The 26,140-nt window shown below is 42.9% G+C and overlaps 1 protein-coding gene across 4 annotated transcripts in view; it reads right to left on the reverse strand.

Moving 5' to 3' along the window:
- AMOT (angiomotin) overlaps positions 1–20,713 on the reverse strand; it is a 69,239-nt gene extending 48,526 nt beyond the window's left edge. The window contains exons 1-2 of one of the 4 annotated variants that reach the window (XM_058658288.1): positions 20,286–20,713; positions 11,806–11,873 (exon numbers count right to left, since the gene is read on the reverse strand). The gene's annotated coding sequence lies outside the window, so the exon portion shown is untranslated. Of the gene's footprint in view, positions 1–189; positions 269–1,608; positions 1,687–11,805; positions 11,874–12,037; positions 12,307–20,285 lie in introns of those variants that run through there. The other 3 variants (XM_058658291.1, XM_058658292.1, XM_058658290.1) reach the window with 3 other exon arrangements.
- Positions 20,714–26,140: the final 5,427 nt, after the last annotated feature.

The following is a 26,140-nucleotide window of genomic DNA, read 5'->3' on the forward strand; positions in this document are numbered from 1 at the left end:
TCAATTTTATGGGTGTTGAGGTGAGTGCAGGACAGTGGGGGAATGTTACCCTGTACGCAGAATCTGTAAAGCAGTGCTGCATGTGATGGGAACTATAAAATGCTAAAGAAAAACTAAAATAGGGGTAGCTATTTAGCCTAGTGATTTCAGACACTAAGATACCCACATCAGAGTAGCTAAGTTTGATACCTGGCTCCAATTCCTGACTCCAGCCTCCTGTTGCTGCAGACCATGGGAGGCAATGGTGATGGCTCAAGTGATTGGCTTCCTGCCACACAGGAGGGAGACCTGGATTGAGTTCACAATTCCTGGCTTTGACCTGGCCCATTCCTGGCTGCCACAGGCACTGGAGGAGTGAATGAGCAGGTGGATACTCACTCTTTCTACCTTTCCAAAAGAATTTTATATTTATTTATATTTTATAAATATGTTTTTTAAATAAAAGGTGAAGAAAACTCACCTTGCTGACCCCTCCTTAATGCAAATTTTTTTCTCTCTTCTCATAAGACTCTGAAATACCTTTTAAAAACATTTTGGTAATGTCTACTTTGACTCCTTAGTAAGAGGAGGACTAGGAATAATTAACTGACAAAGTCTGTTATTATTGGGCAGGAGGAGGGTAAGGGGAAAATACCTCTTTAATTTGTAGTATGCCTCTGACAACATGAAGTTGAAAATTTGGTAAGGATATAAATATCATATCCACTCATCACAGCACCAACCCTTCTAAAGGGATATTATGGTTTGAGTAAAACAGCTAATCATCATTAGAGCACCTTAAGACTCAAATTCTAATCACACTAATGATTTGTGGAGTAACCTAAGCAATATGGTCTCTCCTGGACTTATATTTTTCCAGCTGAAAAACAGGTATGTGACTGTCCTTTCTCTCTCTCCCTCCCTCTCTCTTGCTCTTTTGGCACTATCTTTTTGATAGTACAAACTCTTCAGAGGTTCAAAAATTCTTTGGGCAGAATCTGTCATGTTATATACCAAAACACGAACATTCAATTATAAGATTCTCACTCTGATGATCTTAAGTAATTGCTAGAGGATGAGCATGCTATCGTGGGGAAATGTGTCACAATAAATATCAACCTAACCAGTGTCAGGTTTTGAGACGAGCATTCTAGAACACTGCTCCCAAGCCCCTATTTCTGAGATTCTATGCAGGCTCAAATCTCTCCAGAAACATGAACCTCTAACCCCTTTGCTTTAATCATACAGGGAGAGACCAAGAACATGTGTGTGGGAGATGGAGAGAGATCATCTCCTATGTTACTTGGTGATGATCGCTGTTACCTGTTTCCAGTTGTTTGATTCGGACCCATAATTTCATTTGTCATTTACATCTGGGAAGTGTATACCAAGGGGCTGAGCACCCTGCCCCCTTGTCACTGCTCCCTCCCTCCCAGTTACCTTTTGGGACTCCTGTATTAAGATGGTCAAACTGGAACTTTCTAATACACTCACAGGAATCACATCCTGTCTGGCAGGAGATACAGACCCTGAGCCGCCCCGGCCCAGGCAAGAATACACCGCCCCCCTCCCCAGGCACAGCCACCCCACCCAGCAAATACACACACAAACACAGTCGGTGGTCCATACCTATTTCTGCTTTCTTTTAGGCGTAAAGCCTTGCTCAGGAGAGGGAATTCTTTCTTATGAGCAGCTCCAGAAACCGCCAACAGCAGATTCCCTCTGCCCTAACACTCAGGATCAGGGTAAGCGCCGCCAAGAGTTCGACCACTGGTCTCTCTGAAATGTTCAGGAAGGGGAGGGAGGGAGAAATAAAAATGTCGTTTCGATCTTGCCACCAATGGCCAGCAGTTAACTATTCCAGCCCTTCCAAGGGAAGGACTCCTCCTTCCATGATGCTTGGCTTTTAAATCAGTGGCAGAGTCTATCTCCACAATGGCAGGAAAGAAGCCAGCCACACTATCCGGCAGCTGTATGCAGTCAGGAGGCCATGCCAGTCCCCAGATGACGGAACCGCTCAGGTCTGAGGCTGGAAAGGATTGCAGTGTTCCAGCCTCCCAATCCCAGAGTGACACCGCTGCCATGCCCACTTGCAATGGTGGATGATGATGAAACCACCGTCGGCTTTAAGGAGGCAGCCTTTAAATTGCTGTCAGTAGCCAGATAGGTTAGTGAGGCTGCCTGCCCCACATACCAGAAGGGAAGGCAGTCAAGATAAAGCATGTTTTGAATTTAAAAAAAGAGAGAGAGAGAGCGAGAGAGGGAGAGAAAAGGAGAATATTCAGGGAGGCTCTCTGTTTGACTGTCTCAGGCTTGGATGGGCAGAAGGAAAACATAACTTTTTAGCCAAGTCATTAACTGTTTATTGCGTAGTGGCTTTTCCAGAAATTTTCCGGTCTCATGCTAGACATAATGAGGGCTTACAATGGCACAGAAAATAGAGTTGTTGAACTTATGGAGCTTACAATCTGATCATCTCATTGATGGTCTAGCCATTCTTGCTGCAGTCAGAAAAAGGACTGCCCTTAACTCAAAGCAGCCACCCTTCTCTTAGCAGCACACAGTGACACTGGCTTGTTCAGAACTCCCTCTGTGCCCTTGCTTGAGCAAAAGGAAACTATTAGACTTACATTATAGTTGCCAGACGCAAACACCCCATAGATGTGGATTTGAAATGGTCCATATTTACAATTTCTGCTATGACCTTCTGGAAAGCCATGCAGGTCCAAGCAAATGGTTATCAAACTCAAGTGTTTGTGTTTAGGTGAGAGGCACACGAACCATGTTCCTTTCTTGTGCCCCAGCCTGACTCATTCAAATCACTTAAAGGAAAAGCATTCATCTACATGAGAGAATCATTTTGCGGAGCAAGGCAGTGCAACGGAAACCTTCACATGCAGTTCTGTATTTTGGGATCATGTCCAAAACATTCACCTTTTTTTTTTAATCCACAAAAACCACACAGTGATTAATTTAACATTATTTCCTTGCAATGTTGCCAAAAACAAAGTGAACAGATATAGAGTGAACAAACACGGAAATTTGTCTTTCCAGCTTGCTTGGGCCCAAAGTATAATCACCGTTCAAAGCACAATCAGCTCCAATCTGCAGCAAAATTATGAAAGGGTGTCTCCCTTAATCTCAAAGCAAGGAACGGCTTTTAACTGGACTCAAAGCAGGGCTGTTACCAGAGCTGTGGTAAATAACCACCGTTGGTTCTATTGTACAATCCTGAACAAAGCATTTGTCATTTTTTCAAGTGAAACACCAGAAAATGGCCCAAGGCTATACGATTTTTTTTTTCCAGAACAGACTGGATTCTTCAGACCATTTGTGACTGGTTTTCTCCTGACACCTACCTCATGGAGAAACCTACTTGGGCAAAATCTTACCCTCTTCCCTTAAGTTCATTCTTTCTCCCTTGTATCCTTTCCAAAACACAAATCATTTTACGTCCATGGGACACAGACTGCTTCCCCACCCCTGTCATTTTCAGTTTCTGTTTAAAAGAGGAAAATACATCAACTTCAGAAAACAGCTTTTCAGTGTCCTCTCCAGTTTACTGATGTTTCACTGAAACAGAAAAGCTCACATTCATGTAGGTCACATAAGGAAGACTTTATTAGCAAAAAAAAAAAAAAAGTATTTGCTAGAAAAATGAAAGGCAAAAATCCCTTCTCTCATGCATGAGAACTAAAATAGTATGCACTCTATAAACTTTAGTCTGCCCACAACGTTAATCACGCCAGTGCCAGTGGTCTGACATCTTCAATCAATAAAATAACCTCGTGTCTCCTGAACATACAGACTCTCCTGCAGGATATCTGATAGGAGAACAAAGGATAGTCCTCGTTCTGTCATTTTAAAAATGCCATCTTAGTCTACACATTGAGGTCTTCCAGAACAACTCTGCAGCAAGGCCAAGCTAAATTTTAATCATGTTCAGTCATTGTCATATCCCTAGTATACCTAGGAGATTAAGCCAAGATCCAGGGGACCCAGCTGTTTCCCAAGAAAGTCCCAGGGAAGCAAAGTCACAGGTGGCCAGGACAGACCAAATTCTCACCGTTAAGTAGATTTATGCATTATCCTTAAGATCTTGTGTCTGTTCTTTCATCGAATGCCTCCTGCCATTCTGTGCCCACCTCTCACTCCACCAATCCAGATGACTCTGTGGCCAGAAGACTTTTTCTGTCCAATCTTGATCAACCGATTTCACACAGTTTTATTCACACTTGCAAGGAGCCAATATGAAGTCTTCTCTGTAACTGTCCATGCGTTTGTGCATAACACACACACACACACACAGCACGCAGGCATGCACACACATACACCGCACACATCCACACACAACACCTGTAACCTTTCACAGAAAACAAGAGGCCACAGGCAGACCTCATGTCCTCTCAGGCCAGTCCATACTGTGGCCAGGAGTGTCACTGAGAACACATTTCCCAACAGTCTTGCAACTCAGGACATTGATTTACTATTGTCCTATTGTCAAGATATATTTAATCAGTTTCATTGGGAGTCCATCTTTGAGAGTAGAGATGCATACTGCATCTGGATGTGATAGTCCCTATTACACAGTTACTATATATCCCCTTAAATGAAAAGCCATGAAACAAAATCAACAACAGAAAGAAAAAAATAGAAAATTTACCACAACATGAAGTTAAATAACATGCTATTAAATGACCAATGTGTCACAGAAGAAATGGAAAAAGAAAATCAGAAAACCTTCTTGAAGCAAGCAATACTACTGTGTGACCTATGAGTCAGTGAGGAAATGAATAAGAAAAAACACTTTTGAATGAGTGAAAATAAAAACAAAAAATATCAACCCCCCCCCCGAGATGTAGCAAAAACACTATTGAAAGGGCTATTGATCTTAAATATTGCATTAAGCTTGCCTTATATCAGACAGAATATATGCTAGTTGTCCTTTACAGATTGACTTGTTTCACTGAACATAATGGTCTTCGGTTGTGTCCATTTGGTTGTAAATGGTAGAATTTCATTATTTTTAATGGCTGAGGAACATTCCATGGAGTAGATGTACCACAATTTCTTTATCCACTCCTCTTTTAACAGGTATCTGGGTTGTTTCCATGTCTTTACTATTGTAGATTGTGTTGCTGTGAATGTAGGACTACAGATCCCTTTCTCATAGGCAGATATCATTTCATTTGGATGTATTAGGCTGTTTTCTTGAGAAAGAAAGAAAGAAAGAAAGAAAGAAAGAAAGAAAGAAAGAAAGAAAGAAAGAAAGAAAGAAAGAAAGAAAAAGAAAGATAGATTTTTCTTTGTGGGCTTGAGGTTTTGACACAATCGATTAAGCCACATCCTGCAACACAAGGATCCAAATGGGAACCAGTTCAAGTCCTGTCTGCTCCACTTTTGATTCAGTTCACTGTTAATGTGCTCGGAAAAGCACTAGAAGATGATCAAAGTACTTGGGTCCCTGCAACCTCCTAGGAGATGTGGATAGAGCTCCTGGCACTTGTATTTGGCTTGGTCCAGTCACAGCCATTGCAGCCAATTGGAGAATGAACTACTGCATTCCCTTTAGATAAATAAATATTTTTTAAAATGCTTTGTGTGTGTGTGAGGCAAGCTTGTGGTACAGTAGTTAAGATTCTGCTAGGGGGCTGATGTGATGACTCATCTATCTAATCCTCTGTGTGCAAGTGCCAGCATCTTGTCCCAGATACTCTATTTCCCATCCAGCTCCCTGCTTATGGCCTGGAAACACACTGAAGGATTGCCAAATTCCTTGGGACCCTGCACCTGTGTAGAAGACATGGAGGAAGCTCCTGCCTCCTGGCATTAGATCAGCTCAGCTCAGCCATTATGGCCATTTGGGGAATGAACCAGCAGATGGAAAATCTTAATCTCTCCCTCTCTGTAAATCTGCTTTTTCAAAATAAATGAATAAATATTTTAAAAATATGCTGCTTGGTCAACACACAACCCATAGTAGAACACGTTTGAGTTCCAGCTCAGCTCCCAAGAAGTTTCCTATTTAGGCACATTCTGGGTGACAGCAGGTGACAGCTCAAGCACCAGGAACCTGGAGACTTCACCAACAGGTAGAAAACTCCTCTGTCTGTCTCTGCATTCCAATAAAATCAAAATCTAAACTTTAAAAAGCAAAAAAAAAACCCACTTTATTTGTAACTCAGTATTTTGTGCAAGTGTCCTTTAGATCAAAGGTCAGAAGTACAAAGACTCTTAGGAAATCACCAGTGTTCCCAAGCACCCTTCCTATCGACAAAGATGCCAGGGTCTCAAAAGGGTGACAGCCAGGAGCAGAACACAGATTTTATAACTCTTAGCACAAGAGTCATTCTACTATTGTTTATACACGTTTATATATATTATACATATATTGGCATTATCAGCTTATAAATAGAAGATATTTAATAAGCACTAGACTGAATTGACTGGTTTTAAGACACTGACAATCTGGTTTAAAGCTATAACCAATTTTCCTGACACATGGGAAGTAAAATGTTAATGGCAGAAGGGAAAATCTAAAGAGGTAAGAAGAAAGTGTTCATCTAGACATAAGACAGAAGGTTCTATTTAGGTCAAGATGTGCAGATCGTTGAGAGAGTTAACACCAACTTCCATTCTTCGATGTTTGCAGGTACTTTTTCTTGATCTTGTCAGCATCATACCTTCTTGGCATTTGTTTTTACTTAACTGTATAGTATTAGCTCCAGAAAAGGCTAAAGCAAAAAAAAAAAAAAAAAAAAAAGCCTAGGTCCAACACTTCTCTGCTATCACTATTCTATCTAGATTAGGTTGGAAATTTTATTTTAAGCTCCAAAGCAAGGCCTTTTGCTTTGCACTTGCATATCATACTGAGCAGGAGTGTGAGAGATCCATTTCTGAGATGGTAACTCAGAGGCTTGATTCATTTGGGCTCCAGTCTTACTCGCCTGCGCCCTGAAGCAATTTCCCTCCATGAGTCAAGAGGCAGCAAAGGGGCTCCACGCTGGAGAACCCCAGCAACGAGATACTGTGGTAGCAAAGAGGCTCCTAATGCCAACTCCTTCTGCTTATAGCCCCACCCAGGCACAGCACACACTTTCCTTTCAAAGGCGGACTTGACCAGTAGTGCCATGACTCACTTCCAATTGCCTCAGAAAAAGTAGAAAAGCATCCATGAAGCCAGACTGAGCAGAAAAAGGAGGCAAATTTGAAAATAGACCTAGAAGCTGCCCACGTCACCAAATTTGTACCTCCAATGAAATGTCACCCATTTTTATGTGTAGTCTACTTTATGAGTAAATAATAATTTGCATACATACACATATAACACATTGAAAATAACATATAGTCTCCAAATTTCCAGAATTCATAACATAGGCTCTTTACTTTTTTCTATTTGTTTTGTCTTTCCACAAAGCAATTACAAATTAATATGCATAACATTTTGAATGCTGCATTTCATTTTATCACAAGCACTTTCTCTTGTGTTGTAGCAAGACTTCATGACCAACATAGTAATGGCTATGTAACAGTATATTAAATGAGTGTATCAAGATTCATTTACCCATTTCTCCAATTATGAAGACATTCAAATGGCTTCCAATTTTATGCTAGTCTAAATAATGTTACAAAACATGTTCGTGATTTAGCCATTTTCAATATCTTAGATTGTTTCCTAATGACAGAATCCCAGAAGTAAAATTAATCAGTCAAGGAGTATGAATTTCTTTAGATAACCCACTAAAAAAAAAAATCAAACTAGCAACACACCAAAGCCCCATGTAATTTCCTCACTTGATAAAAGTTCTCGTGCCCCTGTTTCTCTAGCAGGACAGAGCAGGGTGCTGGGAAAGAAAGAAGCCAAGAGAAGCAGTCTAGTATCCCAGGGCCTTGCGAAACTGACAGCGAGGAATGCAGACTCCCCAGTGAATCCAGCTTGCATGCACTTGCCCCAAATTGCCACCAAGCCAAGAAGCTAATTAGTAAAAGCATCAGGTGGGTGAGAACAGGTTCATGGCCTGTAATGGCTTATATCAGCTTTCATTTTTGCCCTTGGAAAGATCTGCCAGTCAGCTTGAAGACATTCAGTTCTAGTGACCTGATGTGCTTCCTTCTGACGACTGAACACATTCGTTTTCAGATCCCAATCAGCCATATAACCTTAAGGATATTTTGCTGTATACAATCAAGCATGCATACGTGACCAAGAAGCGTGTGTGTGTAACTTTCTTTTTCACCTCTGTTCAGTGGACACATTTAAGGTTAGCCCTGTTTAATATTATGACTAGGTGCCATCGGCCTTAACCGGTCAATGTGTTATAGACAGGCTTATGTGTAGACCTGACCATAAGTAATTTACGCCAAAGTTAGGGGTGGTAACTGGCCAGAGATGTCCAGTTTGGAGAGAGCAAAACATGAGAAACAAGGATACTTCAAAAGGTTGGCAGGAAAAGTTAAAAGTTTATTTTACTGAAAGTTTTTAAAATCTATACATAGCTTAGTGAAAAATGTTTTAATACATTTATTTATTACTTATTTGAAAGGCAGAGAAAGACAAACAGATGGATATACAAATCTTCCATCTGCCAGTTCACCTCCAAAATTTCCCCAGCAGTCAGGGTTGAGCCAGGCTGGAGCCAGATGCCAGGAACTCAGTCCCAGTCTCTCCTGCAAGTAGCAGGGACCCACGTACTTTGAGCTAACAGCTGCTGTCTCTTGGGATATACATTAGCAGGAAGCTGGGATGAAGAGTAGAGGCAGGACTTGAACTTAGTCATTACAACATGGAATGTGAGGAACTCCATCCAGCCTCTTACCCAGCTCTCGGTGTCTACTGTCCAAGGAACTGTTTGAAGACCCCTCATAGGAATGGATTTTCATTAGAATTTGCACCAAAATAAATTTGGTTTTTTATTCCATTTTTCCAATAACTCTTTGAATTCCCCTTCCGCGCCTTGTTTTCCAGAACTCCCCAGAAAAGGAAGCTTTGCTTTCCACCTTCTCTTTGAAGGCTTTTGTGGAACCATTATCCATTTTCCCTCTGCCCCCTGTTCTTTTTCTTTAAAATATGTATTTATTTTTATTGGAAAAGCAGATTTACAGAAAGAAGAAGAGACAGAGAGAAAGATCTTTCATCTGCTGGTACACTCCCCAAATGGCCACAGTAGCTAGAGCTGAGCTATTCTAAAGCCAGGAGCCAGGAGTTTCTTCCAGGTCTCCCACATGGATTGCAGGGTCCCAAAGCATTGCACCATCTTCTGCTGCTTTCTAAGGCCATAAGCAGAGAGCTGGATGAGAAGTGGTGCAGCAGGGACACAAACTCGTGGTCATATGGGATGTGCGCACTTGCAGGTGGAAGATTAGCCAGTTGAGCTATCATGCTGGCCACTGCCCCCAATGCATGTTGTAAAAAATTCTCTTCTCTGTGATAGTACTGGACTTTCTAGGTACCTCAAGGACACAACTGACCATAGTATATTTCTTACACACATTTACTGAATATTTACTGGAACTAGATACTGTGCTGGGCAGACCATGAGGTGAAAAAAAATAAAACGAAGTGGAATCCAGTCCCTAAGGAACTTCCAGTCAAGCAGGAGAGTTACAACCCACTGGAAAAACCAACATAGGAGCAGACATCTCTGACAACAGAGAACTCCTTACAAAGACTCTGGGATCCCAGAGGAAAACCAGAAAAATAAACAAACACTTGTGTGCTGAGAAGATAACAAAGAATTTTGTGACCATCTCGATGTCAAAGATAGCTTGAGACATACATATTTGCCCTAATGCTTAGCATGGCTGTTAGGATCCCTGTGTCCCAGGTCAAGGTGCCACAGATTAATTTCCAGTCCTGGTTTCTGACCCCAACTTTTCTTCTATGACGACCTTGGAAGGTAGCAGTGATGGCAAAGTGCCACCCATGGGAGAGACCTGAATTGAGTTCCTAGTTTTTGGCTTTCGCTCAGGACAGCCCTAACCATGGTGGGCTTTGGGGGAGCAGACCAGCAGATGAAAAGCACACACAGAGGCTGATTATACCTTATATATTTTTGAATCATTAGCAAAGAGATGACAGCTAATGTCTTAAGAATTGGCTAGTCCATAAAAATAGAAGCAAGGAACAAAGTAAGGACCAATACCCTGGGGAAAAAAAGTATCAAGGGTCAGGCACTTTCCAAATGTAAGAGTGAGGAAAAAAAAATTCTTGTGACTAGCAATGTGGCAAAATACGTTAAGTCTCTGACTGTGGTGCCAGAATCCCATATGGAAGCCGGTGTGAGTCTCAGCTGCATCACTTCCAATCCATCTCCTTGCTAATGTGCCTAGGAAAGCAGTGGACTATGGCCCAATTGCTGGGGTCCCTGCACCCACGTGGCAGACCAAGAAGAAGCTCCAGGGTCCTGGTTTTGGACCAGTTCAGTCCAGCCATTATGGTCACTGAGGGAGTGAACCAGGAGGTGGTAGATGTGTGTGTGTGTGTGTGTGTGTGTGTGTGTGTGTGTGTGTGTGTCCTCTCTGTAAATTTGTCTTTCAAGTAAAAATAAATACATCCTTAAAATGTATATTTTTGCCATGGCTTCCTCCACCATACACTTTGAATCTAGATTTGGGAATATACTTTTTCAGGGATGGAAGTCTACAACACGGAGAGGAAAAAGAAGTTAACGTTTGCATTTTAAGCTTCTAAACATTCAGACAGAAATTAATGCAATGGATTGAGCAAAAAAATGGAAATAGAAGTTGTTAGATTATGAGCTCTTACAGGACTGAGTTGGGTTTGTGATTTTGAAGTACACAAGAAGGCATTTGAAAATGGTGGTGGTGGGTGGGAACCAGTATTGTGGTGTAGCAGGTATGCAGTTACCTGTGACACAGACAGCCCCTAAAGGTGCCAGTTGAAGTCCCAGCAGCCCAACTTTCCATCCAGCTCCTTACTAAAGTGCCTGGGAAGGCAGTGGAAAATGGTTAAAATACCTGGATCCTTGGCACCCACATGACAGACTCACATGAAGGCTCCGGGTTTGGCCTGGTCAAGTCCCAGCTGTTGCAGTCATTTGGGAAGGGAATCATCAATGGATAGAAGATTCTCTTTCTGTCTGTCTCTCTCTCTCTCTTTCTCCTCCTCCTCCTTCCTTCCCTTGCTCCTTCCCTCCCCCTCCCCATCTTTCTCTTCCCCCTCACCCCCTTTCTCTGTCTCTATAACTCTGCCTTTCAAATAAAACAAATAAATGCTAAAAGCAAAAAAGTTGGCCCAGCACAGTAGCCTAGTGGCTAAAATCCTTGTCTTGTATGTGCCAGGATTCCATATGGGTACAGGTTTGTGTCCCAGTTGATCCACTTCCCATTCAACTCCCTGTTTGTGGCCTGGGAAAGAAGTAAAGGATGGGCCAAAAGTCTTGGGATCCTGCACCTGTATGGGAGACCCAGAAGAAGCTCCTGACTCCTGGATTCAGATGGGCTCAGTTTCAGTCATTGCAGCCACTTGCTGAGTGAATCGGCAAATAGAAGATATTTCTTTCTGTTTCTCCTTTCAGTAAATCTGCCTTTCCAATAAAAATAAATAAATCTTAAAAAGAAAAAAAGTTTGTGATGGAAAGCAGAAAATGTGAACCATGAAAAAATGCATGCATTTCAAAATGTTTGCACCAAAATAATGGCCATGAACTTCGCGAAGTGCTGTTATACCCATCGCAATACTGAAAACATTAACACATTAAAATGTACTTAATAATTTTTGAATAAAAATCCCAGAAGATTTTGCTAGTGCAGCAGCAGAAGAAGAAAAGGGGAAAAGGTATGGAATAGTAGCAATAATACTTTTACCTTTAGTTTTTCAGTCTTTCTTCTATGAAGTCGAAAGCTCTTTCACTTCTGTTTTCCTCTCAGCCACTCTGTACGGAAATAAAGGCAGTTGTGATTAATTCCATTTTAGTGATCACTTCGGCAGCACATATACTAAAAGAAGTGATTAATTCCATTTTATAGCTGGAGAAGTTCAAGTCCAGAATAGATAGTTAATGAAAACCAATTTGACCAGAGTTTCACTGTTGCTTACCAGAATGGCCGGAATCAAGACTCGGGTCTTGTGACTTCCTGCCTGTACTCAGTTATAAGACAAAACCCTCTACAGAGCTGCCTGTCCAGTTTATAAGAGGTCAATTCTCAAGAAAAATTCATGAGGAAAGTAAACACCCTGAGAACTCCCAACAATCTGTTGAAGAGAGCACACTACACCTACAAGGACATATCTAAGACGTTTCCCCATGCCCACGCTGCAACTGAGGGTTAAAGGTAATTCCCAGTGGGACTTTGTTAACATTGCCGGGAGTTCCTTGTTTGGCTGTACCCCTCTGGAAGGCAGTCCCATCTGCCTTCGGTCTGGTTTGTGTGCCTGAGTAGGGCTCAGGTGCTGACTGTGGGTGTGGCATCCAGCAGGTGCATGGACAGGAGCCAGCGTTTCATATCTTCATACCGAAGGGCCTGAGTCACTCTCCCAAGGAGGAAGGTAACCCCTCCTCCTGCTGCTGACTTGCAAGTGCAGGGAACCTGTCTTGATCCAACTGCCATTGCAACACTGAATCCAGGCCCTGCCTTCCCAAGAAGGACTAAGGGCGAGATCAGTTAAACCACTGCTCACCGAATGCAGCTAACCTTCCCACTCACACAAACGAGTGTGGGAATAGCAACAAGAACATATTTACAGAATGGTTGTCTGCTCCAAAGGGGTTCCACAGAAGACCTGTATCATCTATTTACTTGTAAAGCATGCATTCTACTGCACATAGCACTGAAAACTCAGGAGCAAGAAGTCATCCCCCCAAATTATGGAGGACTACAAAAAGAACCTGCTAGGTATGTATATTAATGTTTCCAGTGCAGCTTTCTGCTTCAAGTGCTCACCGAAAAGTGTCAGGTCTGAAAATTCATCAGATTCCCCTGCCTAACGGAAGCCTAACTGGCAGCATTAGGCAGGCAAAATGTTCTTGGGGGATAAAGAAGGTCATCAGTATTTTCTTAGCTCCAAAAATTGTTACTTTTTAAGAAACAATTTTCCTCCCTCAATCTCTCTCCCCCTCCCTCCCCTCGACACACACACATATACGAGAGATGAGAAACTAATTGTAGAAGGAAATAAAATCAAATATGACCTTAATGAAATGATTTATTATGACTCATTGCATTTCTCCAATTCATATGGGAAACCTAAATTAATATGCTTTGTTTTACAGTCTGTGATCCAGAAAGTAAAACTGGTTACGAAACCAAAACGTGATCACTCTATATAAACAAAACAAAAATTGGTACTCAAAATCTAATGTAATAAAGAGGAAATTAGATTTCTTCCAAAATAGGCAATCTAAATAATTTTATCTTAGTTTTCTATCACATGGAAAAAATGCCACTAATTCAATACAAATCCGTGCCCCTTGAAAACACCAAAATGAGTAAGGGATGTACTAATTAGCTTCCTAATGAGGAAGGTTTTAATTGAATTCTTCTATAACAACCTTCATCAAAGTTTCCAGGGCAACTTCATAAAAGGATGTCAAACCTGGCCCATATTTTTATCCCCTTAAAAATGATTCTCAATGCACAGAAACACGCAACGCTGATTTCTCTTCAATGCTGTTAGCACTCAGGCCACTACATTTTCTGATGTCAGCAATCCCCTTCCCACAAATATTCCAAGTATGCACCACCGTCATTCTCCTTTCAATTATGTGGTTTCTCTGCTCCTTTACTGATTGAGTCCAGGCCTCTAGGATAATGAGAAGCATGTGCAGGGAAAATATGCTCTTAAAAAACACATACATCAGTTTCATCTGCATTATAAAGAGGGGGGCAGGTCATTTGTTCATATCAAAAGGATCAAAATGTGAAGCTTGCTATGCGACATAGAAGGAAAAAAACAAGACCAGCATCACTGCTTAAATCTGGGGGGAGGTAGTTATTGTGATCTGACACCACACCAATATGAGTAAGAAGACTCACCCCCCCCCTCCGGCCCGAACCCACCCTTGCTAGCTTGGCCACATTTATATTTAATGTTATCTTAATGTTGCTTTGGGGGGTATTTAAGTTCTGACATACACATGGAAATGAGCCACGAATTGTACAGCAAGCATAAATATTCTATCATTAATAAAAAACAGCTGTGCAAAAACACTACAATGGCTGGGTTTCAGTTACTGGCTATCATCAGTATGTGTCACACACAAATATTACTCAAAATTTTCTTCCTCAACACACACTCTCTCTCTCTCTCACACACACACACACACACACACACACAGTGGAAGAGGGAGAGAGAGAGATATTTACTTCAATATTTTCAAGGAACTTTGACAAATGCACTGATTTCTAAGGGATGGTTCAACTAATGTCTCTTTTTGAAGCTATTTTTCTTCACCCTGACAGATGCTAGAATTCTCTAACAAGGAATCAATTTATCACGTGATATGAATTTATTTTCAAAGAATTTAAAAGGCCAGTAATACAAATGTTCGGTCAATCTTTTTTTTTAAGATTTATTTTATTTTTATTGGAAAAGTCAGATATACAGAGAGACAGAGAGGAAGATCTTCCATCTGATGATTCACTCCCCAGGCGGCCGCAACAGCCAGAGCTGAGCCAATCTGAAGCCAGAAGCCCGGAGTCTCCTCTGGGTCTCCCACATGGGTGCAGGGTTCCAAGGGTTTGGGTCATCCTCCACTGCTTTCCTAGGCCACAGGGAAGGAGCTGGATGGGAAGCAGGGCCACTGGGATTAGAACCAGTGGCCATATGTGATCCCAGCACGTGCAAGGCAGGGACTAAAACCGCTAGGCTACTGCATTGGGCCCAAATGTTGGGTCAATCTTAATTATAGTCAGTAAGGCAATGGGACACCAAAGGGCACTGTACGTTCTAAGAGACCAAAGCTCATTAAAAGTGAACACCTGCTCAGGACCCTATAATAAGTCTGCTTTGCTATCATACAAACACCTTTCATCCAATGACCTCAAAGCATGTGCCCAATATGAAGCATGCCTAAACACCTCTGTGAAGTATTAATATCCTTGCTTCCCAGAAGGGTAACTGAAGCTTAGAGGAGCTAATTCACTTACCCTTGGTCACATGGCAAATCAGAAAGGGGTTGGGCAGAGAAATTCAGCTCGTCGCCTCAAGTCACACTGTCTAATGACATCTCATAGAGTTGGAGGAAAAGTGAAAGTGACTTTACCAAAGTGAAGGCAAGCCTAGAGAGTTAAAAAGTAGGCTTTTCCAAGAATTGCCTTTAGAAACATCTGCAGAATTGTAATAAATTGGGAGAAAACTAGTAGACGGGGACATAGGGAAGACCCTCTCTGTTTCTAAATCTGTACCATACAAATGGGAAATCTACTCACTTTATATAAATGGAAAAAATATTATCAAAAGTTTTCAAAAACGTAAAAACAATGAATAGAATTTTAATAAAGAAATATCCGCAGTGAGCTCCATCAGTATTTTCCCTATGACAACGCAAGGCCTTTAAAAAAGGTTGTAGTACTTCACTTGGTATTTTGCACATTCTTGTGTACTATACCTTCACTAATCAAGAAAATCCAAGGAGCTGCAGAACAGAGCTTTTATTACTACATGGTGAAGGCCTCAAAGGAAGGCTGTTACGTGTGGCCTATTCCACAATAGCTACATGGCCTTTATTATCTGAAATTCTAAGTTCCCTTACTATATTTTAGGCTAATTTAGACATTATTTTCAAAGCTATGAAACAAACACATCTATGCCTCTCTGCATCTCCTTTCTGTTCTACACTCTATACACGCTGGTAAGCAATTGATGGGATATCATGCCACAATGACTTAAGAAACACTGTAAATGATTTAAATAAACAGTTGGCTCCAGTTTTTTTTTTTTTCTTAAAACAACGGGGGTAGGGGTAGAGAGTAACAGGAGCTCAAAAGGATGGAATTAACATCCTTGCTGGACAAATATACGAACAATCCTTAAATCACAGAAAGTGCTCAGGGATTGCTGATGAAGTCTGTCTCCCCATTCAAGGAGCAAAACTTAGGGGATGCTTCATAGTCCTTGGGCTCTGACTTAATTCCCCTACAATGGTTTAGAAAGCAAAGTCTTGGCTGAGTTCTTATTTAAATACATTGTATATTCTTACAACCACGACTATGTAAATTCCAGGTTAGTATGGGAACAAAGGACTGGAAAGGTACTAGGAATCATGAAAGAAGGGGCTCTGTTAGGGTTTGGGGCTTCTTGATGAAGTTTTTGGAAAGGCTCATAGCATTTCAAATGGATGTTCTTAGAAGTATAATTCAAGATGCATTCATATGGATACATGTCGAGCCTATTTTAGACACAGTCATTACACGATTGTATTCCTAAAGAGTATGGCACCTCATTCTGCTAGCGATCATTCACGATCATTCACGAGCCTAAGAAGAATCATACATTTCTGAGAACTGTCTCAAAATCACCCTTTTCAACCCCCACAATTTACATACAGTGGGATCACTTGCCACTGGTGGTAAAATGAGTTAGATTCAGGCCTGGACTCCAGGTTCCTCTCAGATAACAAGCTCGCTCTCCATAAGCTTATCAGAGAATATTAGATTAAAGATGGTATCCACTACCATTATTAACTTTTCTGCATCCTAAGTTTAGTCAAATACAACAACTGGAAATAAACTATTTTACCTGTAAGATAGTCTCACCATTAGATATATTCTAAATTGATTATGTTTGTTTTATTTCCAGAAAGTAATACTAGCTGCCTTCTACAAGCAATTTGTAGTGGGGCTAATGTGCCCATCATTATGACAAATCAGAGTGAATTTTTTTCAAAGATTTATTTATTTTTATTGGAAAGGCAGGTTTACAGAGAGGAGGAGAGACAGAGAAAAGATCTTGCATCCATTGGTTGATTTCCCAAATTAAGGCAATGGCCAGAGTTGAAGTAATCCGAAACCAGGAACCAGGAGCCCCCTCCAAGTCTCCAGCACAGCTGCAGGGTTCCAAGGCTTTGGACCATCCTCTGCTGCAATCCCAAGCCACAAGCCGGGGCTGGATGGGAAGTGGGACCGGCAGGAAATGAACCAGTGCCCATATGAGGTGCTAGCACTTAGAGGTGAAGGATTAGTCCATTGAGGCATAGCACCAGCCCAGACAAATCAGAATGACTTAGACCATTATGTTCATGTCATATAACAAGGAGTTGTCAAAGACAAAAATGCTCTCTCCTTCAAAAAATATTAATTCAAACAAATTCTAATGTATTCCTTTAAGTCCAGGTATAGCAAACTTTTATATATCAAATTATAGTTTAAAGGTACTAGCTAAAAAGCTAGTTCCTTCAAAGAAACCTGTTACGGGTTCCTTTATAAGGTAAATGTCCTTCTAGTTTCTCCTTCTTTCCTTCCTTGCTCTCTTTCTCTCTCTCTCTCTTTTTTTTTTTTACTATTCTTCAGACCGCACATGTGTTATGTGCGGAAGGGGCAACTTCTCTCCTTTTTCTGGGTTAAGAAGGGTTAGAAACCCACCATGCAGGAGAGTGATGCAGTCTGGTCAGTTTGCTTAATGTCCCCTTAGCTCCTGAAATCAAATTCTAACCTTTGACTTGGGTATAAGACCCTGGATTTTGGACCAAAGTCCACCAAAAAAAAAAAAAAAAGACCAAAGACAACACATCAGAGTAAAACACCAACAAAAATTCCTGGGGACAGGAAATCAATGGATCACAATTCTAAACAAATTGGTTTAGTCCCCAGCTAATTAACTTGTCAAGCAGTTCTCTAAACCCACTGAATTCATGGAAGAAAGAAGCGATGTAATAGGAGATTTGGAAACATTTACCCATTTACTATCCTAAAAGGCCTGGCCTCGACCACACACACCTCTCTCCACCCTTTCAGGAGGTTTAAGCTGGGCTTAATGGGTGCAAAGGACAATTTCTACCAGACAGTCCCAAAGAACAGACAGTTCTCATGCATTCCAAATGCTCAGTCTCCATGGCGGAGGCTACCTGGTCACAAGCATTTCTCAAGAGGGAACATATCCTCTACTCCTCTTCATTGGTAACAACCCCCCATCCCACCCTCCCTACCCCAAACAAAATACAGCAAAACAAAACAACTGTGAACCATCCTGAGACCTTCAGGGAATTTTTCTGGGGTAAAGGAAAAGGCACGGTGGGAAGAGGGGAGCAGGAGAGTGTGAGAAACTCCTGTAGTCTGCAAATGGAAAAAAAGGGGGGGGGCTTAAAAAGCGGGATCAAAGGGAAAAGGGGGAAGGGGGCTGCTTAATTACAAAGACACCCTTTTAAATAAGGCACAGGCCCTGGGAGAGGGCTCTTAGGAGAGGCCCAGAAGCAGATGTACCCATTTAGAATTCTGGCACTCAATGGGATCTCAAAGTCATGGTGGTATCAAACCCTCTGCCTTCTGCAAAGAGTCTGGTCTTTTCCTTACAAAACTTGAGAGAAAGCATCTCCACAGAATGCCCTAGTTAGTCATTTGCCTAATAAACCCTACTTCATAAACCAGACATGAAATTTTAATTTCAAAACCCAATACAGGATTGGATAAAAATTTTTGGGAGTTCACTTTTTAAAATATCTTTTTCAAAAGGTTGAATAGATCTATAACTTTCACGTAAAAGTTGTTCTACACAGAAGGGTGGTCAGAAGTTGACTTCAAATCTAGATTCTGAAGTCAGTAAAATGTACTTTGAATTTTACAGAGCCGCAAACTTTCCTGAAGAATTAAGGACAATGTAGTGCCAGAAAGTGTCTGTAAATGACACTGGATAAACTCATACAGAATAGCTGGGACCTGAGTTATGATCTGTAAATAGATACAAATCCTCTACAACCACCTGGCCACTAATATGTCCTAGGCCAGTTACAAAATGTAGTTTGGTTAAGTCAGCTTTTCCCTCCCAGCTGATCTGAAACCCAACAGTCTTTAAAAATCACTGCTGTGTAACATTCCTCCTCTACCTTTCGCTTTTCCTTTCTTCCATTAAAACCAAAGAAATTATTTAAAAATATAAGCATTTCATTCCCAAACAAGCCACATGTTGGGGATCTTGAAATGCTACCCTTCTCCATAAACTAGACACCCTGGTCCAATTGAAGATAGGTAGAAGATGGGTGAAAATTTATCCCAGCTCCAAGATGGCATTTCAAACTATTCTTAGCTACTAAATGAGGGTGCTGAAAGGTCTAACTGGGAAAGCTTCACAAAGGCTGGCCTGAGAAAGAACCTTTCCCAAAGCCTACCTAGCTCAAGAAGTCTTTAAAACCCCTAGCCCTTCCTCATTGAAGATTATGGTGACTATCTTCCTCTCTGAATGTAAGAAGGTTAGATTCATAAAAGTTTTAACTGCCCCTTAACATCCCCGCTCCATGGCGAAGAGTGGTGGCAACTAAATTAAACTCCGCGAGTTGTCAGAGAAAGCTAAGGATTGGAAATGCTCTCTTAAACCAATGTTCCCTTTCCTCTCATTAATTAGTATTTAGCGCCGTGTGCAAATTATTATATGGTTATTAGTGGCAATTTACAAGGGATGGTTCAGTCTATAAAAATTCACTTTTCCCTCTCATTTTTTCCTGCTCATTATATTCTTACGTCTATGAAGCACATCCTACTGCAGAAGTACCTATTTACAGGCCTCCAGATGCAGGTCCTCCAATACCTGCCCCACTCGCAAAACTGCTTTCCAACCTCTATGCATATTATACAGTGCTTAGGGATAGCCGCCACTCCCACCACACACACACACACACACACACACACACACACACACACACACACAGCAGCGTTGCAATGTAAATCACGTCTACACTTTAAAACTTCAAGAAAACATGCCCTCGGGCTCAGGGAGTGTAAGCACCCACCCCAAGCCAAAACACTTAAAAGAGAAGCCTAACCAGTTAGGAGATAAGAGCGGACATTCAAGCTGGGCTAAAAGTAGACTTCAGCTTCCCTGGGTCTTTAGTTTCTACCGCGATGAATTACATAGAGACCTACCAGGACCCCAGGAGTTAAGCAATGAAAGTACCACCAAGTTGTGGTACCCACTAGCATCTCCTAGTCAAAGTACAACGGGAAACAAGTGCATAGTCTTTAATCAATTTCGCTCACTGCACATCCCCAAAAAACTCATGGCCAGCTATAAAGTGGAACACATGAGCATCCCCACACGCACCTAAATTGACTCACTCATGCCGAGGACACGACCAAGTTTATGCCACTATGGATTCCTGCCCCCAGATCCCCGCTAAAAGTAACCATGCGTCTCCTACCCCCGAAGGCAACGAAGACAAGGTGACGACTCTCTGCTTCTTCTAGTGGCTTTGGTCCTGGGTCGGAGGCCAGGGATGGGCAGGGGAGGAACCCCAAACCCCGGCTGCTCCCCCTCTTCGCTGCTCCGTCCGGGCTCTCCTTGGTGGCAGTGGACAGGCAGGATACCGGGCCGGAGGGTGGAGCAGCGGATGGTGCGAGGCGAGACAGACTGGAGGTGGTAGTGGTAGCAGGGGAGAGGCGATGAGAACTAAGAGGAGGCGAAAGAGGGGAGATGGAGAAGTAATTCAGGGGGTCTACCAGCTCAGGCAGCCAGAAAGCTCCTCGGAAGGAAGGGGCGTGACTGCGCTGAAGGCAGCTCCAGAGCAGAGGATGGGAGGCAGAGCAGGGGCAGGACTGGGCGGCTTTTCTTCTTGCGGTGAGCGGCTAGGACCGCCCAGGAGCCGGGGGCGGGTCGGGAAGGGGGGCGGAGTAGAGGGCGGGGAAAGAAGGGCGGGAGCCGGCCGGACCCGAGGCCGGGGGCCCGGGCAAGGAAGACTGGCGCCCCGGGGTGGGGAAGGGGGAGTGGAAGAGCTGGGAAGTTTAAAACAATCGAACAGCGGGGTCCGGGAGCAAGGCCGCGGGGCAGGGGGCAGGCAAGCGGAGGACCCTTGCTCTCGCCCTTCCTCCCACTGGCCGGGGCGAGCCTCGGTTATGGCAGCCCGGGACAGCCCACGCAGCGACCGGCGGGGAGGAGGGAGACGGTTGGGCCAAGACGGCCACTAATACTCTGTGGCCACATCTCTGCGGAATCTCGTGGGAGACCCAGAGCAGCTCCCCGCCCTACTGCGGGAGAAAGAAAAACAAATAATAGAAATGCTGGAAAGCTACTTCCACTGAAGCCTGGGTAAAATAAAGCAGGAAGGAGCGCCACAGATCCTACGTCTCCCTTTCCCCTTGTTTCCTATTAGCCACAGCACCCCAGCTCCCTCACCCGCCTCCCCAGGCCACAGATCGGGGAGACACCCTCCTTCCTTCCTCCACTCGCCCGCCCCCTCCCCCTGGCGCACTTGGCCGGCGAGAGGGGGCATGAGCGGGGCCCTGCGAAGGCGCCGCCCCTTGGGTGAGCTCCCTGCGCCATGCAGGGCGGCGAGAGCGAACCCTGGAGCGCTAAGTTCCGCCCATCATTATTTTGCGGCTAGCCTTTGGGTAGTCCAGAGCTTAGGGTTTGCTTGCGATTGGCCCGTTAGGTTGCCAGTCCCATCTTTTTGTCCCACCCCGCCCTCAAAATTCATAAAATGAAAACAAGAGGCTATTGTCTAGTTCTATGTTCTCTCGCAGCTGCTGCTGGGAGAGAAAGATGAGAAGCTTGATTTCACAGTCTGGTAAAAGGGTGCGACAGTGTGCCGATTCTGGTTCACCTTTATGTTATGGCACTCTCCAGGCCACTGGGAGTAGGTAACTTTTCTTCCTTTTTTAAACCGGGAGGAGAGAAAAGCACCTGCGGTGTCAGTGGGCTGTTCCATTACCTGGCTATGAAAAAAAAAAAATGATATCGTTTAAAAACACGGAGGGTTGAGAACGCCGTCCTGGGACACGAAAAATCTACCGTTTTACGCCCGGGAAAAAGGAAAGCACTGAGAAGCAGCGTAAGGGATAACGGAAAAGTAGAATTTGGAGTCCTAGAGACCAGAATTCATCGGCGTGGGGAGGAGGAGGACCGGAGAGCGGGACTGGCACTTCGTGGAGCTAGTCTGCGACTTTTGAGTGGCTTAACTTCTCAGCCCTCCTTTTCCTATCTGGAAATAAAGGCTCTTCAGACCAGTCCTGTCAACTTAATGGGACTGGTATGAGAATGCAATGAAATGTGTATCACGACTCTTAACCCACAGAGCCCTCCACACACGAATGTGTTCATCCTTGTGCATGACACATGCCGAAGTGCTTCCCATGTGTTTGTTAATCAAACATTCTGCTTATCTGTTTAAGCATTTACATCCATGATTGTGTAGGCTTTGTAGCTTCATTTTAAAACGTCAATTCTTTTCCTACAGCTTTGGGGGTGGATATGATGGAGCTGGCTCCCTGCAGTTAGAATAATAAATTACCCCTTTTCTAGCCAGGGTGGGTGAGATTTCTTTTTTAAACATTTCTGCAATTGTGCCACAACCTAAATCTATTGTGGTGCTGGTACTGAAAGAGGAAATCACGCTGTGTATTTCTGAAGTGAACTTGAGAAAACAAATATGAGGGAACATTTACCATGGAAACCACCATTCTCTACAGATTCATATTTCCTAGAAAACCTTTCAAGGAGGAAGCAGCTCTACATGTAAAGGTCCTTGACAACACTGAGCTATTATCATGAACTCATGGTAATTAGAGAGGGACAACCAATTCAAGCCTTTCCAGTGGCCACGGATCAAGGCCTGCAGAAGCAATTGGGTTTAAAGGAAACACTATTGCATGGTGAACAGGATCTAAGAATACACTCTGGGTACAGGAAGAGTGGTTAGGTGGGAGGCATGTCGTAGAGTGTACCATGTGCTCTGCTAAGAACTGCTGAGAGATCCAGAAGCAAGAGCGTGGGCAGAATGGATTCTTGATCTGATAGATGCCTTATATGTGGAAGTTGAGGTTCTCCCTGTGAGATCTCGTGAGGAAGGTGAATCTTTGAGTGTTACAAAGAAACGGAGACATCTGGTCTTGGAGGCAACATTGTTTCAAGATGATTGTTTGAAGGTGAGGACAGGAGAGTCAGATAGGATGAGAAGATGCTGGAGAACTACTACTTATCACATTAGCAATAAGATACTCATAAAATCAACAATGCAGTTAAAATGGAAGAAGTAAAACATGCACCTAATCAAATTAAAATTAATTAATCAATTTAAAACAGTACTGAGAATAGTGGAAACACCCTTTCTATCATCCATTTCTATGTGTAACTTTCACAATACATCATCATTTGCATGCACATTTATGCTTGATTGCCTGTCCCACCATGCCTACCTCATATTCCTGTATAATATACATTTTCTGTGAACTTTCAAAAGACCCCTGGCATGTCTTCCACCTGACGTAAAGTTACCATCAAGGCAACTTTTCTAGCGTTATCTTCACCGCATCCAAAGCCTACAATGCAATGGAAAGCCCTGGAACACTTTTTCTAAAGATTATTTTTAATTTGAAAAGCAGATTTTACAGAGAGAGGAGAGGCAGAGAGAAAGATCTTCATCTATTGGTTCACCATTCCCCAAATGGCAGCAGTGGCTGGAGCTGAGATGATCCAAAGGCAAGAGCCAAGAGCTTCTTCCAGGTCTCCCACATGGTTGCAGGGTCCCAAGGACTTGACTCATCCCCGGCAGCTTTCCCAGGCCATAAGCAGGGAGTTGGATCAGAAATGGAGCAGCTGGGACACAAACAGACGCCTATATGCAACACCGGTGTTTGTGGGCGAAGGATTAGCCTATGCAGCCAAGGCACTGGACCCTAAAACCCCTAGCTTTAACAATTCCTTCTCAGAAGTCACCCTGGGTCATCCCCAAATTTGTATCTTAACGGGGCAGAGTCAGCAGAACTCTGAAGTTCATACTGAGTCTGTTACTTCTTATCTTAGCCAGTCTTTGTTACTTCTTAGCCAGTGCAAAGTTCTGGGTCCCCCTGTTTCCCCCAGGTCTTCCAAGCCCTCAGGTGATCCTTGCCCCCTGCCTGGCAAGACTTCCTCTGTGTTTTTGTACCCTAAAAACCTTTGAGTTTGTTGAAACTGAGTTTGAATTTAAAGATCAGCAGTGCCTACTCTACTTAAAATGGAGAGAGAGAGAGGGAGAGGCCAACATCAACAAACATTGATCAAGCTGCTATTAGGGACAAGACTGAGAACACAAAGAAGTATGAGACTTGGCTCCTGCCTTCGAAGACATACACATAAAAAGCAACTAACAAGCATATGCTAAGTGCTAAATGAATGGTATTGGCAGTAAAAGCTGTGCAAGTTAACAGCAAGGAGTGAAAACTAGTTTCAGAGAGTTAGTTTATACAGCAAACTGCCACACACATTTAACTAATCCTCACTGCATCCCTGTGTCTTCATAGCATGACTATAAAATATGGAAAGCCCTCTGGGGGATACCAGAAGCATTAACCATTAGCAGTAAAACACCTGTGTAAAGACCGGGTCGCCTGAGTACTGCACACTAAAACCTGCATGTAACAATGTGGGGGCGGGGGGGGTGGGGGTACTTTAAGCTCAGAACTGAAGATTCTCCCTGTCCTGTTTAACCAGAAATGTTTTTTTTTTTCTAATGAAATGCAATAAAAAAAATCAATGTGTGTGCTTAAAAAAATAAAGTTCATTAAAACAATCAGATGTCTGGCTTGAAAACATTGGGGAAAATGAAGGAATCGAGACACAAAAAGAAAAATGTGTGATTCTACTCAGAAGTGGGACCTAGCCTGGGAGAGCAGTGGTGATGAAGGACTGGAAGGGAGGTGGGAAGCGAGGAGCATTTGGCCAGTACATAGTTTCAGTTTGGGAAGATTAAAAAAAAAATTGTGGGGATGGATAGTGGTAACAATTGTACAAAATTTCAAAGGCATTTAAAGTCAGCGAATTGCCACTGAAAATGGTTGGAATGGCAAATTTTGTTATGCATGTTTGACCACAATGAAACAGACATAATGGCCCTAAGGTTTAGTAGGATCAAGAGTCCACACCAGGGATGGGGGCTGACAGGAAGAAAACAGGACCCCCATGAAGGGAATGACCTGCCCATCCCCACAGGACCAGGCACGCCAGTGTATCCAGGACTGCTGGTTTTTGAGAGAAGTCAGAAGTCAAACAGTTTTAAAATTTGTTATCTATTTATTTGTGAGACAGAGATCTCTCATGTACTGTTTCATTCCTGAAATGTCCCCAATAGCTGAGACTGGGCCAGGACAAAGTCAGGGGGTCAGAACCATAATCCAGGTCGGCCACGTGGATGATAGGGACCCAGCTACTTAAGCCATCACCTGCTGCATCCCAGGATGTGTATTAGCAGGAAACTGGAAAGAAGAGTAGACCAGGACCCAAACCACACACACCACTAATGTGACGTGGGCATCCCAAGCACACTGTAACACTGTACCAAATGCCAGCCCTAGACGGCAGGTGGGTTTTTTTTCATTTTGCTTTTTTGTTTTGCTTTGTTGCTGTTTGTTTTTTAAACATAAAATCTGGCTTTTAAATTTGGGCAACTAGTAAACATATTGATTTTTGAAAGTCTGTCTTCTGCATGGACTACTTTTGCACAAGTACAGGAAAAGTATAAAAGAGGATTTTCTAATCCCTAGCTAGATTCTCTCTTAAGGAAAGACGACCAAATCTTTGTGTCCAGCCTAACACTTTGTACTAAATAGCATTTTCCCCAGTCCACCAAGTGGGGCTGAGAGTGTGAACTGACCGCATCTTCCTTTAATCCCTTTTTGAACAACTGAATCATTCAAATGCATTAAAGACAATGCAGAGGCAAGTACATATGCTGGGGAAAACAAATCCTCAGGGTTTATGTCTCTATCTGTGACTACTCCCCAACCCCCCCCCCCCAAAAAAAAACTCTGTAGGTATATCAGACAAGTATTGAAAACACCTCCTAAAGTGAACCTCTTGTTTATTCCTAAGGACATTAGCCCTGTACATGCGTAAGTCAAACTGAACAGGACACAGCAGTTTCATCTTAACAGGAAAGGAATAAAGGGCTGCATATGTAATACAAGCCTACAGTTAAATGCTCTTCCTTTTGGATCCCCTTCCACTCTTCCCAAGCACATACACACACACACACACACACACACACACACACACACACTTGCAAGCACACATACACGGTCCAGACAC

This window comes from Ochotona princeps, chromosome X, assembly GCF_030435755.1.
Source record: "Ochotona princeps isolate mOchPri1 chromosome X, mOchPri1.hap1, whole genome shotgun sequence".
NCBI classification, from domain to species: domain Eukaryota; kingdom Metazoa; phylum Chordata; class Mammalia; order Lagomorpha; family Ochotonidae; genus Ochotona; species Ochotona princeps.